Consider the following 13949-nt stretch of genomic DNA (forward strand, 5'->3'; position numbering starts at 1 on the left):
CAAGTATGGGCCAAATATCAATCCATCTATGATCGTTCCCATTTATGATAAGGCAATTTAATGATCAACTTCTCACAAACAGGTTCATGAAAATTTTTAATTTAATCAGTATATTCTGACAGCAGGGGAGTCCCAACTGTCAGCACAGTGGGGAGAATTCCTCTATCCACCTCAATTGTGTGAATGGGGGAATCAATTTGTTTTTCTTTAACAGCCCACTGGCCCTATGGTTGTTTTTACTTTGAAAATTTTGTGCAACAAATTGCTACTAAATAGACATGTTCAAATATCCATGAGTTAGAAGTATACCTTAAACTGCAGCCCACGTTATATACTTCAATCTCATAGAGATCAATCTGCATGTGAGGAGCCAGGTCATCCATTTTGCGAAGAAACCTTTAAAACATTCAGTATTTGTTGAAACTCACATACACTCACATGCTTCCATTTTGAAGAAAGGTTCTGGTTTGGAAGAAGGTGGATTTAGTGTCACCTTATGTTATTTGCTTACAGGTTCTTCCTATCCAGAATCTTTTAAAATCCTCAGCCGCTAAACACAACCTTAAATGTTATAAAGAATATAACAAAATATGTAACAAGGAAATCAAGGACGTAAAAATTCAAAACCAACGACAGATTGCAAAAGATAGTAGGACAAACCCCCAAAAATTCTCTTAATAAAAAGTAAAAAGTAAAAAGGTTAGGTCTAAGTATATAGTCCCTTTACAAATTAATCTGGTGTGGGTGACTGCGGACAAAGAGAAGGAAAACTTATTAAATACTTTTTCAGCTCTGTGTATACAAATCAGCATGGGGGAGCTCATGCCCATAATGAGGATTATATTGACACAGCCCCAAATGATTCACAATGGCTTAAATGTGACATGGTCCAGAATTATTTAGACAGAATAAAGGTGGATAAAGCACCTAAAGTAGATGGCATTCACCCACGGATCCTAAAAGAATTGAGCTTCTTTACCAAGTAAGACCAAGTAAGTATTATTTTAACTTCTATAGTCGGGAAGATACTGGAGAGTTTAATAAAAGACCACATAGATGAGTTTTTGCTGGAAAAAAATATTTTAAGCAACAGACAGCATGGTTTTATGAAAGAGAGAAGTTGTCAAAAAATCAGATTTATTTTTATGAAGAGGTAAGTAAAAAAAGTGGCTGTGGATGTGGTATATTTGGATTTTGAAAAAGCGTTTGACACAGTTCCCCAAACACGGCTAATGTGTAAGGTAAAGTCTACAGGCTTGGAAAGATCAGTTTGTAAATGGATAGAAAACAGGCTAAAAGACTGAATTCATAGAGTAGTGGTTAATGATTATTTCAATGAATGGTCTAAGGTTATCAGTGGTGTACCCCAATGTTCAGTGCTGGGACCCTTACTTTTTAATACCTTTATAAATGATTAAGGGTCTGGGTTTAAAAGTACCATTTCAGTCTTTGCAGATGACACCAAGCTTTGCAATGGAATAATATCCTGGATGTCTCCAATTTACAGTACAAGCCTGCCTCAATGCACTGTTTACTTGGGCGACTATGTGGCAAATGAGGTTTAATGCTGATAAATGTAAAGTTATGCACTTGGGGCTAAGAATATGCATGCATTATACATACTAGGGGGAGTATAACTGGGGGAATCAATAGTGGAGAAGGATTTGGGGGTTTTGGTAGATCATAAGCTTAATAATAGCATGCAATGCCAAGCTGCGGTTTTCAAAGCAAGCAAAGTCCTTTCTAATATTAAAAGAGGTATGGACTCCAGAGAGAAAGTTATAATTTTATCCCTGTACAAATCATTAGTAAGACTTCATCTGAAATATGCAATTTAGTTTTGGGCACCAGTTCTCAAAAAGGATGTCGGGGAACTGGAGAAAGCGCACAAAAGGGAAAACAAACTAATAATAGGCAAGGAGGAGCTCAGCTATGAGGATAGATTAGAGGAGCTGAATTTTTTCTCTCTTGAGAAGAGGAGATTAAGGGGGGATATGATCAACATGTACTAGTACATAAGGAGTCCATATAGTGAACTTGATGTTGAGTATTCACTTTAAGGTTATCACAGAGGACAAGGGGGCACTCTTTATGTCTAGATGAAAAGATATTTAATCTCCAAATACGGAAAGGTTTCTTCACAGTAAGAGCTGTGAAAATGGGGAATAGACTCCCTCCAAATGTGGTTCTGGCCAGCTCAGTAGATTGCTTTAAAAAAGGCCTGGATTCTTTCCAAAATGTACACTCTACACATCTAACTATGCACCCTTGTACAAAACTCTGCAGGCAGATCTCACTAGATGGGCGGTTAGCCCCCCATCATGGTTCGGCAGGTTGCATTCTGTAAAAATTAATGTTTTGCCTAGCCCTCCTCTTATGTTAGCTTTCTGTTACTATCCATGATGTTAACAGGTCGGTTTTGACCCGTGTCTTAAATCAGCCATAAAATACCCTCTGAACAATTATCTATCATCCAATTTGTTTCTTAACTCTTGGTTACCTTGTTAGGCTTCTTTATCCTTGAAAAGATTGGTTTTAATATTTTTGGTGTGACCCCTTAGATCTTTCTTTTGATAGCATACCTCTCATTTTCAAATTAAAAAAATGGTAAAATAAAGCCAGCAACTCTGAAATGTATTGGTCCTATGTTTCTTTACTTTATTTAGAGAAGCAGACAAGCAGGAAAAGAGATAGGCCCCTCCCTAACTACAGCTCACAGGGTTGAGAGGTGATTGGCTGTCACATAGTTACATAGTTACATCGTTAGTGAGGCTGAAAAAAGACACAAGTCCATCCAGTTCAACCTATGTGTGTGTGTTTGCTTTTAACCGTACATTGTATACCCCTGTATGTTGTGGTCTTTAAGGTGTCCATCCAATAGTTTTTTGAAACTATCAATGCTCCCCGCTGATACGACTGCTTGCGGAAGAGAATTCCACATCCTTACCGCTCTTACAGTGAAGAACCCCTTACGCACTTTAAGGTTAAACCGCCTTTCCTCTAGTTTTAGTGAGTGGCCACGTGTCTTATTGTATTCCCTTACTCTAAATAGTTTGTTCCTTATGCTAGGGTCGCCAGTACAGTATTTGTACATTGATATCATATCCCCCCTCAAGCGTCTCTTCTCCAGAGAGAATAGGTTCAGTGCTTGTAGTCTTTCCTCATAGCCGATGTCCTCCAGTCCCCTAATTATTTTTGTTGTCCTTCTCTGGACTTTCTCCAGTTCCAGCACATCCTTCCTGAGGACCGGTGCCCAGAACTGGACAGCATACTCCAGATGTGGCCGGACCAGAGTCTTGTAGAGTGGAAGAATAATCTCTTTATTTCTGGAGTGAATCCCCTTTTTTATACAACCCAGTATTCTGTTGGCTTTGCTTGCAGCGGCTTGGCATTGCATGCCACTTCCAAGCCTGTTGTCTACCAGTACCCCCAGGTCCCTTTCCATCCTAGACTCACCCAGAGGTTCCCCCCCTAGTGAGTAGCTTGCTTTCTGGTTTCTGGCCCCCAAGTGCATTACTTTACATTTTTCTACATTAAATCTCATCTGCCATGTAGTTGCCCACCCCGTTATTTTGTTCAGGTCTGCTTGCAAGATTTCCACATCCTGCATAGAAGATATTGGCATGCCTAATTTAGTATCATCTGCAAATACTGAGATTGTACTAGATATCCCTCCTCTAGATCATTTATGAATAAATTAAACAGGATTGGTCCCAGGACAGAACCCTGGGGGACCCCACTTTCCACACCCGCCCAATCCGAGTACTCCCCATTAATCACCACCCTCTGTACTCTCCCCTGGAGCCAGTTCTCTATCCAGGTACTCACCTTATGGTCCATACCTACCTTCCTTAGTTTGTACAGTAAGCGTTTGTGGGGAACAGTGTCAAAGGCCTTTGCAAAGTCCAGATACACCACATCCACAGGCTTACCTTTATCTAAGTGGCAGCTCACTTCATCGTAGAAGGTTAATAGATTGGTTTGGCATGAACGATTTTTCATGAATCCATGCTGATTACTACTTATAATACCGTTTTCATTACTAAAGTCTTGTATGTGGTCCCTTATCATCCCCTCCAAAATTTTGCAGACTACTGATGTTAGGCTGACCGGCCTATAGTTACCCGGGATATATCTCGGCCCCTTTTTAAATATTGGTACCACGTTGGCTTTTTTCCAATCAGCTGGCACCATACCTGTCTGTAAACTATCCTTAAAGATCAAGAATAATGGTCTGGCAATCACCTGACTGAGCTCATTTAGAACCCTTGGGTGCAAGCCATCCGGTCCCGGGGATTTATTTATGTTAAGTTTCTCTAGTTTAGCTCTAAGTCTATCCTCTGTTAGCCATGGCGGCACTTCCTGAGGTGTATTATTTAGTTTGGCCTTACAAGCGGGGTTCGTGTAGCCCCCCGATTCCTTTGTGAAGACTGAAGAAAAGAAATTATTTAACACTTCCGCCTTTTCTCTGTCCTCAGTGGCCATTTTTCCTTTATCATCTTTTATGGGGCCAATGTGTTCTGGCCTCGCTTTCTTACTGTTTATATACTTAAAGAATTTCTTGGGGTTCTTTTTACTCTCCTCCGCTATATGTCTCTCGTGTTCTATTTTAGCCGCCCTGATTTCGTCTTTACATTTCTTATTACACTCTTTGTAATGCTTAAATGCTGCCAATGACCCCTCAGTCTTGTATTTTTTGAAGGCCTTTTCTTTAGCTCTAATATACATTTTTATGTTGGAGTTTAGCCACCCAGGGTTTAGTTTTGCTCTTTTAAATTTATTTCCCTGTGGAATGCACTGGCCCACCCCCTTGTTAAGTATGCTCTTGAAGCACTCCCATTTTTCCTCCGTGTTCTTTGTTCCCAGGGTTCTATCCCATTTGATATTTTCTAGCAGCGAGCGCAGTTTAGGGAAATTGGCTCTTTTGAAATTCAGTGTCCTTATATTACCCTTGTGTTTCCTATTACTGTAATTAATACTGAAACCAATTGACCTTGGCTGAGTGCGCGGTTCCTTCTGCCCAGTCTATATCTGGATAATTAAAGTCCCCCATTATAATGACATTTCCCATCCTTGCTGCCAATCCTATCTGTAACATGAGGTCCACCTCACCCTCCTCCCTCTGGTTTGGGGGCCTATAGCATACGCCCAATATTACCTTCCCCACCGTGCCTTTCCTTTGAAGCTCTACCCATAGGGATTCTGCCTCGTCCATAGCTCCATTATTAATATCATCCCTCATATTTACCTGTATACTGTTCTTAATATACAAACATACCCCTCCCCCTTTTTTACCCTCTCTATCTCTGCGATAAAGGGAATACCCCTGAATGGTCGCCATCCAGTCATGAGAGCTGTCAAACCAAGTCTCAGTTATCCCCACAAAATCTAAGTCCTCCTCAAACATCAGCAGCTCCAGCTCTCCCATCTTGTTGGCCAGGCTTCTGGCATTGGTATATAAGCCTCGTAATTTTGATGTTTTTAGGCTGCTTTCTTGATTTTTCCCCGTACCCACCCTGGGTATAGGGGCTCCGAACACCCTACCGCTAATGTCCCCATTTCTGCCCTCTGAAACTTGCTTTCCACTGGCTAATTCTACATCTGTACCCTCCCCCCCATTCCCTAGTTTAAAAGCCCCTCTAACTTTTTGGCCATCCTCTCACCCAGTACGGCTGCACCCACCCCATTTAGGTGCAATCCGTCCCTACCAAAGAGCCGGTGACCGACTGAGAAGTCGGCCCAGTTCTCCAGGAACCCGAAACCCTCCTTACTACACCAGCTCCTCAGCCACTCGTTAACTTCCCTAATCTCCCGCTGCCTCTCTGGTGTGGCTCGAGGTACCGGTAGTATTTCGGAAAATACTACCTTGGAGGTCCTAGTCCTCAACTTAGCGCCTAAGTCCCTGAAATCGTTTAGGACTCTCCGTCTTCCTCTGCCTATGTCATTGGTACCGACGTGTACCATGACAGCTGGGTCTTCCCCAGCCCCACCCAATAATCTGTTCACCCGATCCGCGATGTGCCGAACCCGAGCGCCCGGCAAACAACAGACTGTTCGGCGCACACAGTCTTTGTCACAGATTACACTGTCTGTCCTTCTAATAATTGAGTCCCCTACCACCAGCACCTGTCTTTCCTTTCCCTTTCTCCCGGCCTCACTGGAGGAGTTCGTCCCCTGGCAGCTAGGGGCGTCGCTCTGCTCCAGCAATGCTGGTCCCTGACTGGTTTCCCCAACATCACACAACGGGGCGTATCTATTGGGGTGCTCCAGCCCAGGATCAGCCTCCTTGACTTGTCCCCTTCTACCCCTCCTAACTGTCACCCCTCTGCTCTGCTCTGATGCCTGCACCTCCGATACTCCGCCCACCTCTGTGCAGGCCCCTGTCTGCACCTGATTGGTACAATCCTGGCTCTCCTCCGGTATGGACATTCGTCTCAGTGTTGCCAGCTGCTTCCCTAGATTCAGGACCTGAGCTTCCAGGGAAGCAACGTGCTCACATTTTGTGCATTTGTATTCGCCCTCGATCGCATGACCGAGGAACACATACATATCACAAGATGTACACCGAGTCGCATCTCCACACCCGCCGGGCATTGTACCTACTATCTAATCTAATGGGGATTCAGAGATTTAAGTCTATCCTATGTGGCTATTTCCTGGCTTCCTAACGCTACCTTCTCACCCTCTGGTATTCCGCTCCACTCACTTGACACCGGTCAGTCACCCAACACTCACAATCTCACAGCCCGGTCAGACGCACAACGCTGAGTCGCACAGCCCGGTCAGACGCACAACACTGAGTCGCACAGCCCGGTCAGACGCACAACACTAAGTCGCACAGCCCGGTCAGACGCACAACACTAAGTCGCACAGCGCGGTCAGACGCACAACATTCAGTCGCACAGCCCGGTCAGACGCACAACACTGAGTCGCACAGCCCGGTCAGACGCACCACACTGAGTCGCACAGCCCGGTCAGACGCACAACACAGAGTCGCACAGCCCGGTCAGACGCACAACACCGAGTCGCACAGCCCGGTCAGACGCACAACACCGAGTCGCACAGCCCGGTCAGACGCACAATACTGAGTCGCACAGCCCGGTCAGATGCACAACACTAAGTCGCACAGCCCGGTCAGACGCACAACACTAAGTCGCACAGCCCGGTCAGACGCACAACACTAAGTCGCACAGCGCGGTCAGACGCACAACATTCAGTCGCACAGCCCGGTCAGACGCACAACACTGAGTCGCACAGCCCGGTCAGACGCACCACACTGAGTCGCACAGCCCGGTCAGACGCACAACACAGAGTCGCACAGCCCGGTCAGACGCACAACACCGAGTCGCACAGCCCGGTCAGACGCACAACACCGAGTCGCACAGCCCGGTCAGACGCACAACACCGAGTCGCACAGCCCGGTCAGACGCACAACACTCAGTCGCACAGCCCGGTCAGACGCACAACACTCAGTCGCACAGCCCGGTCAGAAGCACAACACCGAGTCGCACAGCCCGGTCAGACGCACAACACCGAGTCGCACAGCCCGGTCAGACGCACAACACCGAGTCGCACAGCCCAGTCAGACGCACAACACTCAGTCGCACAGCCCGGTCAGACTCACAACACAGTCGCACAGCCCGGTCAGACGCACAACACTGAGTCGCACAGCCCGGTCAGACGCACAACACTGAGTCGCACAGCCCGGTCAGACTCACAACACTGAGTCGCACAGCCCGGTCAGACGCACAACACTGAGTCGCACAGCCCGGTCAGACGCACAACACTGAGTCGCACAGCCCGGTCAGACGCACAACACTGAGTCGCACAGCCCGGTCAGACGCACAACACTGAGTCGCACAGCCCGGTCAGATGCAGAACACTGAGTCGCACAGCCCGGTCAGACGCACAACACTTAGTCGCACAGCCCGGTCAGACGCACAACACTCAGTCGCACCGCCCGGTCAGACGCACAACGCTCAGTCGCACAGCCCGGTCAGACGCAAAACACTGAGTCGCACAGCCCGGTCAGACGCACAACACTGAGTCGCACAGCCCGGTCAGACGCACAACGCTCAGTCGCACCGCCCGGTCAGATGCACAACGCTCAGTCGCACCGCCCGGTCAGACGCACAACGCTCAGTCGCACCGCCCGGTCAGACGCACAACGCTCAGTCGCACAGCCCGGTCAGACGCACAACACTCAGTCGCACAGCCCAGTCAGACGCACAACACTCAGTCGCACAGCCCGGTCAGACTCACAACACAGTCGCACAGCCCGGTCAGACGCACAACACTGAGTCGCACAGCCCGGTCAGACGCACAACACTGAGTCGCACAGCCCGGTCAGACTCACAACACTGAGTCGCACAGCCCGGTCAGACGCACAACACTGAGTCGCACAGCCCGGTCAGACGCACAACACTGAGTCGCACAGCCCGGTCAGACGCACAACACTGAGTCGCACAGCCCGGTCAGATGCAGAACACTGAGTCGCACAGCCCGGTCAGACGCACAACACTGAGTCGCACAGCCCGGTCAGACGCACAACACTCAGTCGCACCGCCCGGTCAGACGCACAACGCTCAGTCGCACAGCCCGGTCAGACGCAAAACACTGAGTCGCACAGCCCGGTCAGACGCACAACACTGAGTCGCACAGCCCGGTCAGACGCACAACGCTCAGTCGCACCGCCCGGTCAGATGCACAACGCTCAGTCGCACCGCCCGGTCAGACGCACAACGCTCAGTCGCACCGCCCGGTCAGACGCACAACGCTCAGTCGCACAGCCCGGTCAGACGCACAACACTCAGTCGCACAGCCCGGTCAGACGCACAACGCTCAGTCGCACAGCCCGGTCAGACGCAAAACACTGAGTCGCACCACCCGGTCAGACGCACAACACTGAGTCGCACAGCCCAGTCAGACGCACAACGCTCAGTCGCACAGCCCGGTCAGACGCACAACGCTCAGTCGCACAGCCCGGTCAGACGCACAACACTCAGTCGCACCGCCCGGTCAGACGCACAACGCTCAGTCGCACAGCCCGGTCAGACGCACAACGCTCAGTCGCACCGCCCGGTCAGACGCACAATGCTCAGTCGCACAGCCCGGTCAGACGCAAAACACTCAGGTAGTGATAGGTACTCCCAGACACTCAGGTAGCAACAGGTACTCACAGATACTCAGGTACTCACAGATACTCAGGTACTCTCAGGTACTCACAGGTACTCAGGTACTCACAGGTACTCAGGTACTCAGGTACTCACAGGTACTCACAGGTACTCTCAGGTACTCACAGGTACTCACAGGTACTCTCAGGTACTCACAGATACTCAGGTACTCACAGATACTCAGGTACTCACAGATACTCAGGTACTCACAGGTACTCACAGATACTCAGGTACTCACAGATACTCAGGTACTCACAGATACTCAGGTACTCACAGATACTCACAGGTACTCACAGATACTCAGGTACTCACAGATACTCAGGTACTCACAGATACTCAGGTACTGTCAGTGTTACTAAGCAGAGAGAGTGTTTATGATTTCAGTTTTGGCACTTATTAGTGTCCTATAATCCTAAATTATAACTGGGTCAGAATGACCCTAACACCATAAACGTCTTAATTTTCACCACAGTATTTTATAATTTAGTGAAAAGGATTATTTTTTTTATTACATTGTTTAAATAGAGGTTCCTGACAAAGTAAAAAAATCTTGATGCAATAAACAAATTTATGTGATACTTATAGACATTCAAAACCTGAAAACGGGTCGGTTCTGACCCTAACACAAGAGGAGGGCTAGGTTGCTCTATCTATTTCGAACCCTGGTGATAATGATCAATATGACAGATCTTAGAGCGTTTCAATGAAGATTGTGCAATTTATATGTGGGGACAAGAGGCGTAGAGTGAACAAGCGTACTCTCATCATGCCTAAATTGCAGGGAGGTCTGGGGGTCCCTGATCTGGTAAAATATTACTATGTTGCTCAACTCACCCATTTGATTAGATTCCATTCCAAGAGACCTCATCCAATATGGATGCAGCTAGAATCGACACAACTACCCACCGCCCCGATTAGTCACTTGCTGTGGCTGCGGGCCAAGGATAGACCTGGGGTTCTTTGCCCCACTTTGTCCCTGTCATTGGGAATATTGGATAGATTGTCAAAAAGACATAACTTCAAGTCCCCTCATACCCCATTGGCACCCTTACTGAACAATCCGTTGTTCCCTCCGGGCCTCTGTCCTCCTGCATTTGAGTGGTGGACAAACAAGAGATTTCTCTGGTTAGCGGACCTTTGTGATAGGAAGGGTTTGTTCCCTAGAGCTACATTACAAGAAAAACACTCTCTTCCAGCAGGGGAATACTATTTATACTCTCAGATTTCTCACTATGTAAATTCTATGAAAACGTATTTGTGATGTAACTTCTTCAACCCCCATGGAACACTTATGCAATATGATCGATGAACAGACAGGCTTTATATCTATGATATATAATCTATTAAACAAAGACAAAATTAAACTACCTTACATGACACCTGGGTGAGGAGATGGATAGGACTGAGTGGAATGCGTTGGCACAGCTCAACTCAAAATCCTTGATTAATACATCTTTGATAGAAGCTAATTACAAAGTGTTCTTGCGATGGTACATTGCCCCGGTCAGACTGGCTGCGGTGGTTCGAGAGGCCTCTCCAAGCTGCTTTAGGGGATGCAGCCAAATGGGCACAGTTTTACACACCTGGTGAACATGTCCTAATGTCCGAAGGTTCTAGATCCCTACATACAATTTTATCTATTCCCTTATGCACATTAATCTGGTGATATCTCCTCAACAGGCACTTTTGGGCAAATCTATAGAGGGGACTTCGAAACATACCAAACGCCTCAGTCATAACATTTATTTTCACAGCAACCAAAATAGCAATAGCCCGTTCTTGGCAATTTCCGGTGGTGCCGATTGAGCTGCTTAAGGCTAAGCTGATCAATGAGAGGATGGTAGCCGTCTTTCAAGACAAAATGCACCTCTTTGAGGAAACATGGGACCCCTAGGTGAGATACCTAGAAGGCTCCCCATGATCAGGGGGGGAACCCCCATATAACGGGATCAAGTGGCTTGCTTGCGCTACCCGACCCTCTACCTTGTGGATCTGGACACTGATTCTCTGCTGCTCTTTTTTCTTCTTTCCTTTTTCTACTCCTATCTCCTTTTTCCTTTTCTTATTTTTCTCTTTTCTTGTTTCTTTCTCCATTCTACCTTTTCATTCTCTTTACCACAAAGTCATTTATGAAGACGTGGTCGTCATTGGACCATTGTTGGTCCTCTGCCGCCGCCTGTTGCGGTCATTATCTATACCTGACATACCAGTGGCTCCTTTGCAACATTACCGGAGCTGCAGGCCTCCAAAACTAGTCATGGTACTATATGCTGGGGGCTGGGCAGCCACTCTCCCCCTCTGGGTGCAGCAGGTTCCCCTGGGGGTGCCGGAGGGGGTGTGGTGGGACTCTGGCCGACTGGCACTGATTTAGTTCACAAGGAGAGCCAGCACTGTATTTTCAGATGTGTATGCCACAGTTTTTTGTTACCTTGCAGGCCATGTCAACTGCTTTGCACTGTTCCATGTTTTCTTGTTTCCATGGCTATTGACTGTAAGTATCTTTGTGACTTTTTCTTACAAAAAATGTATTAAACATATTGAAATCTAAAGAATAAGTGGTCAGTAACAAGTGAACAAAAAATCATAAAAACAAAAAGCCCACAAAAAATGAAAAGCTTAAAATACTAGCCCTTAAATAAGGGTTTATTTAATTTTCAGGGAAACCTTACAGCAAAATCAAAATAAACTGTTTAAAATAAACACCCTATCAAACAAAAATAAAAATCAATATACCACCAACATAAAAAACAAAAAAACAAAAAACAAATAATAATATTATTATTAATATACAATATTTATATAGCGCCAACAGTTTGTGCAGTGCTTTACAACATAAGGGCAGACAGTACAGTAACAATACAATTTAATACAGGAGGAATCAGGGGGCCCTGTGCATTAGGGTTTACAGTCTAGAAGGGAGGGTCAAGTGATACAAAAGTTAATAAATGTGGGGGACGATCTGATGAAGGGAATGTATAGTTGTTAGGTGGGAGCAAAATAGGCTTATCTGAAGAGAAGAGTTTTCAGAGATTGTCTAAAAGCAAACAGAGAAAGAGATAGTCACACAGATTGAGGTAGGGAGTTCCAGAGGATAGGAGAGGCTCAGGAAAAGTCCTTGGGCGAGCATGGGAGGAGGTGACAAGGGAATTAGAGAGCAGGCGGTCTTGGGAGGAGCGTAGGGAAAGAGGCATGTGGAGAAGGAAAAATTATGAGCTCAGTTTTGGATAGATTGAGTTTGAAGTGGTGTGGCATCCAGGCTATAATGTCCGTAAATGAGTGATATGTCAGGACACTGAAGGAGTGTTCTGAGGGGTAGATAGATAGATTTGGGTCTCATCAGCATAGAAATGGTATCCTAAGCCATGGGAGGCTATCAGCTGACCCAAGGAATAGGTATAGATGGAGAATAAGAGAGGTCCAAGGACAGAACCTTGGGGGGGGGGGACCCTAAGAGAGAAAGAGAGAGGAGGAAGTAGAATTATAAGTAATGCTAAAGGTGCAGTTGGATAAGTAGGATGTAAACCAGAGAATAGTACACTCATGGAGACCAAAGGCGTAGAGTTCACTGTGTCAAAGGCAGCAGAGAGGTCCAGGAGTAGGTGTACTGAACAGTTTTTCAATAAATTTAGCTGTTAGCGGACCGTTTGTGAGTTTTAGGAGAGCAGTTCCTGTGGAGTGTTAAGGGCAGAATACAGACTGAAGGGGATAAAGAAGGTTATTCTTGGTGAGGTGGACACTCAGTCGGTTGTAGACCAGAGTTCAAGGAGTTTGGATAAAAAGTGGAGCAAAGAGATGGGACATAGGTTGTTAAGACTGGTGGAGTCAAGTGAGGGCTTTTTAAGTAAGGGGGTGACTAGTGCATGTTTTAGAGAGTTTGTGGAAGATGCCAGAAAAGAGGGAGAAATTGAAGATGTGAGTTAAAGATTGTAGAATAGGGCCAGAGGGTAAACATAGCATTTTCAAGGGACAGGTGGTTAGGTGGATGTTAGTGAAAATTTTAGCAGCCTCGTCTATAGTGGTGGGTTTGAATGAAGGAAGTAATGATTGTACCTGGAGTGTTAAGTGGGGAAGATATCTGTACAGTTGAGATCTCCTCACAAATTGTATCAATCTTATGCTTTCAAGTGATTTTATGTTTTAAGTGATTGGCGATCTCTTGAGTAGTGATTGAGTTAGTGGGTGGAGGCATATACCCAGAAACAGTATTGGACTTTGTAATGTAAGTGAAAGCAAGGTATTTGACATATCCCCCCCCCCCCCCTTTTCCCCACAGGTCCTTACTTACTGTGTTGTCTACATCCCATATCTAGTGCAAAGACTTAAAGGGGAATTTCTTTCTGCGGTATGGGTGTATCCAGTTCAAGTCTATGGGGTATTATTAAACAGCATGGTTAGCCAGGCACTTAATCTTTTCCATCTGAGTTGTAGAAATGGGGTTACTTTGCAAAAAGCAAATTGGCTGTTCACTTTGCAAGGGAGGTTGCACTTTGCAAGTGAAACTTTACCACATTCACTAAGCTATGGGGTAAATTCACTTTCAATGTGAACAGCCTATGTGCCTTTGATAAATTAACCCCAATGTACGCAAGTCCACCACAGAAAGCAATTAAGCAGCTATGGGGGGGAGTGTTTTTTAAGATTAATTTAATGGGATAGAGAGAATGCTTAATTTTATTTTTTAGTTAATACCCAAAATTGTCCTTTAAGATGTTTGGTCAATATTCTAACTATTATCGGGAACTGTGGCTAATGACAGAAACATGAAAGTTTGTCTAA

The 13949-nt window shown here is 46.0% G+C and overlaps 1 protein-coding gene across 1 annotated transcript in view; it reads left to right on the forward strand.

Annotated features, from left to right (window-relative positions):
* The window catches only part of LOC309545287 (uncharacterized protein), a gene marked incomplete at its 3' end in the record, with an annotated part of 724166 nt that overhangs the window by 491901 nt on the left and 218316 nt on the right, over nt 1-13949 (forward strand). The gene's annotated exons all lie outside the window — the stretch shown is intronic.

This window comes from Pelophylax lessonae (assembly GCF_965119305.1).
Source record: "Pelophylax lessonae genome assembly, chromosome: 2".
Classification (NCBI taxonomy): Eukaryota; Metazoa; Chordata; class Amphibia; order Anura; family Ranidae; genus Pelophylax; species Pelophylax lessonae.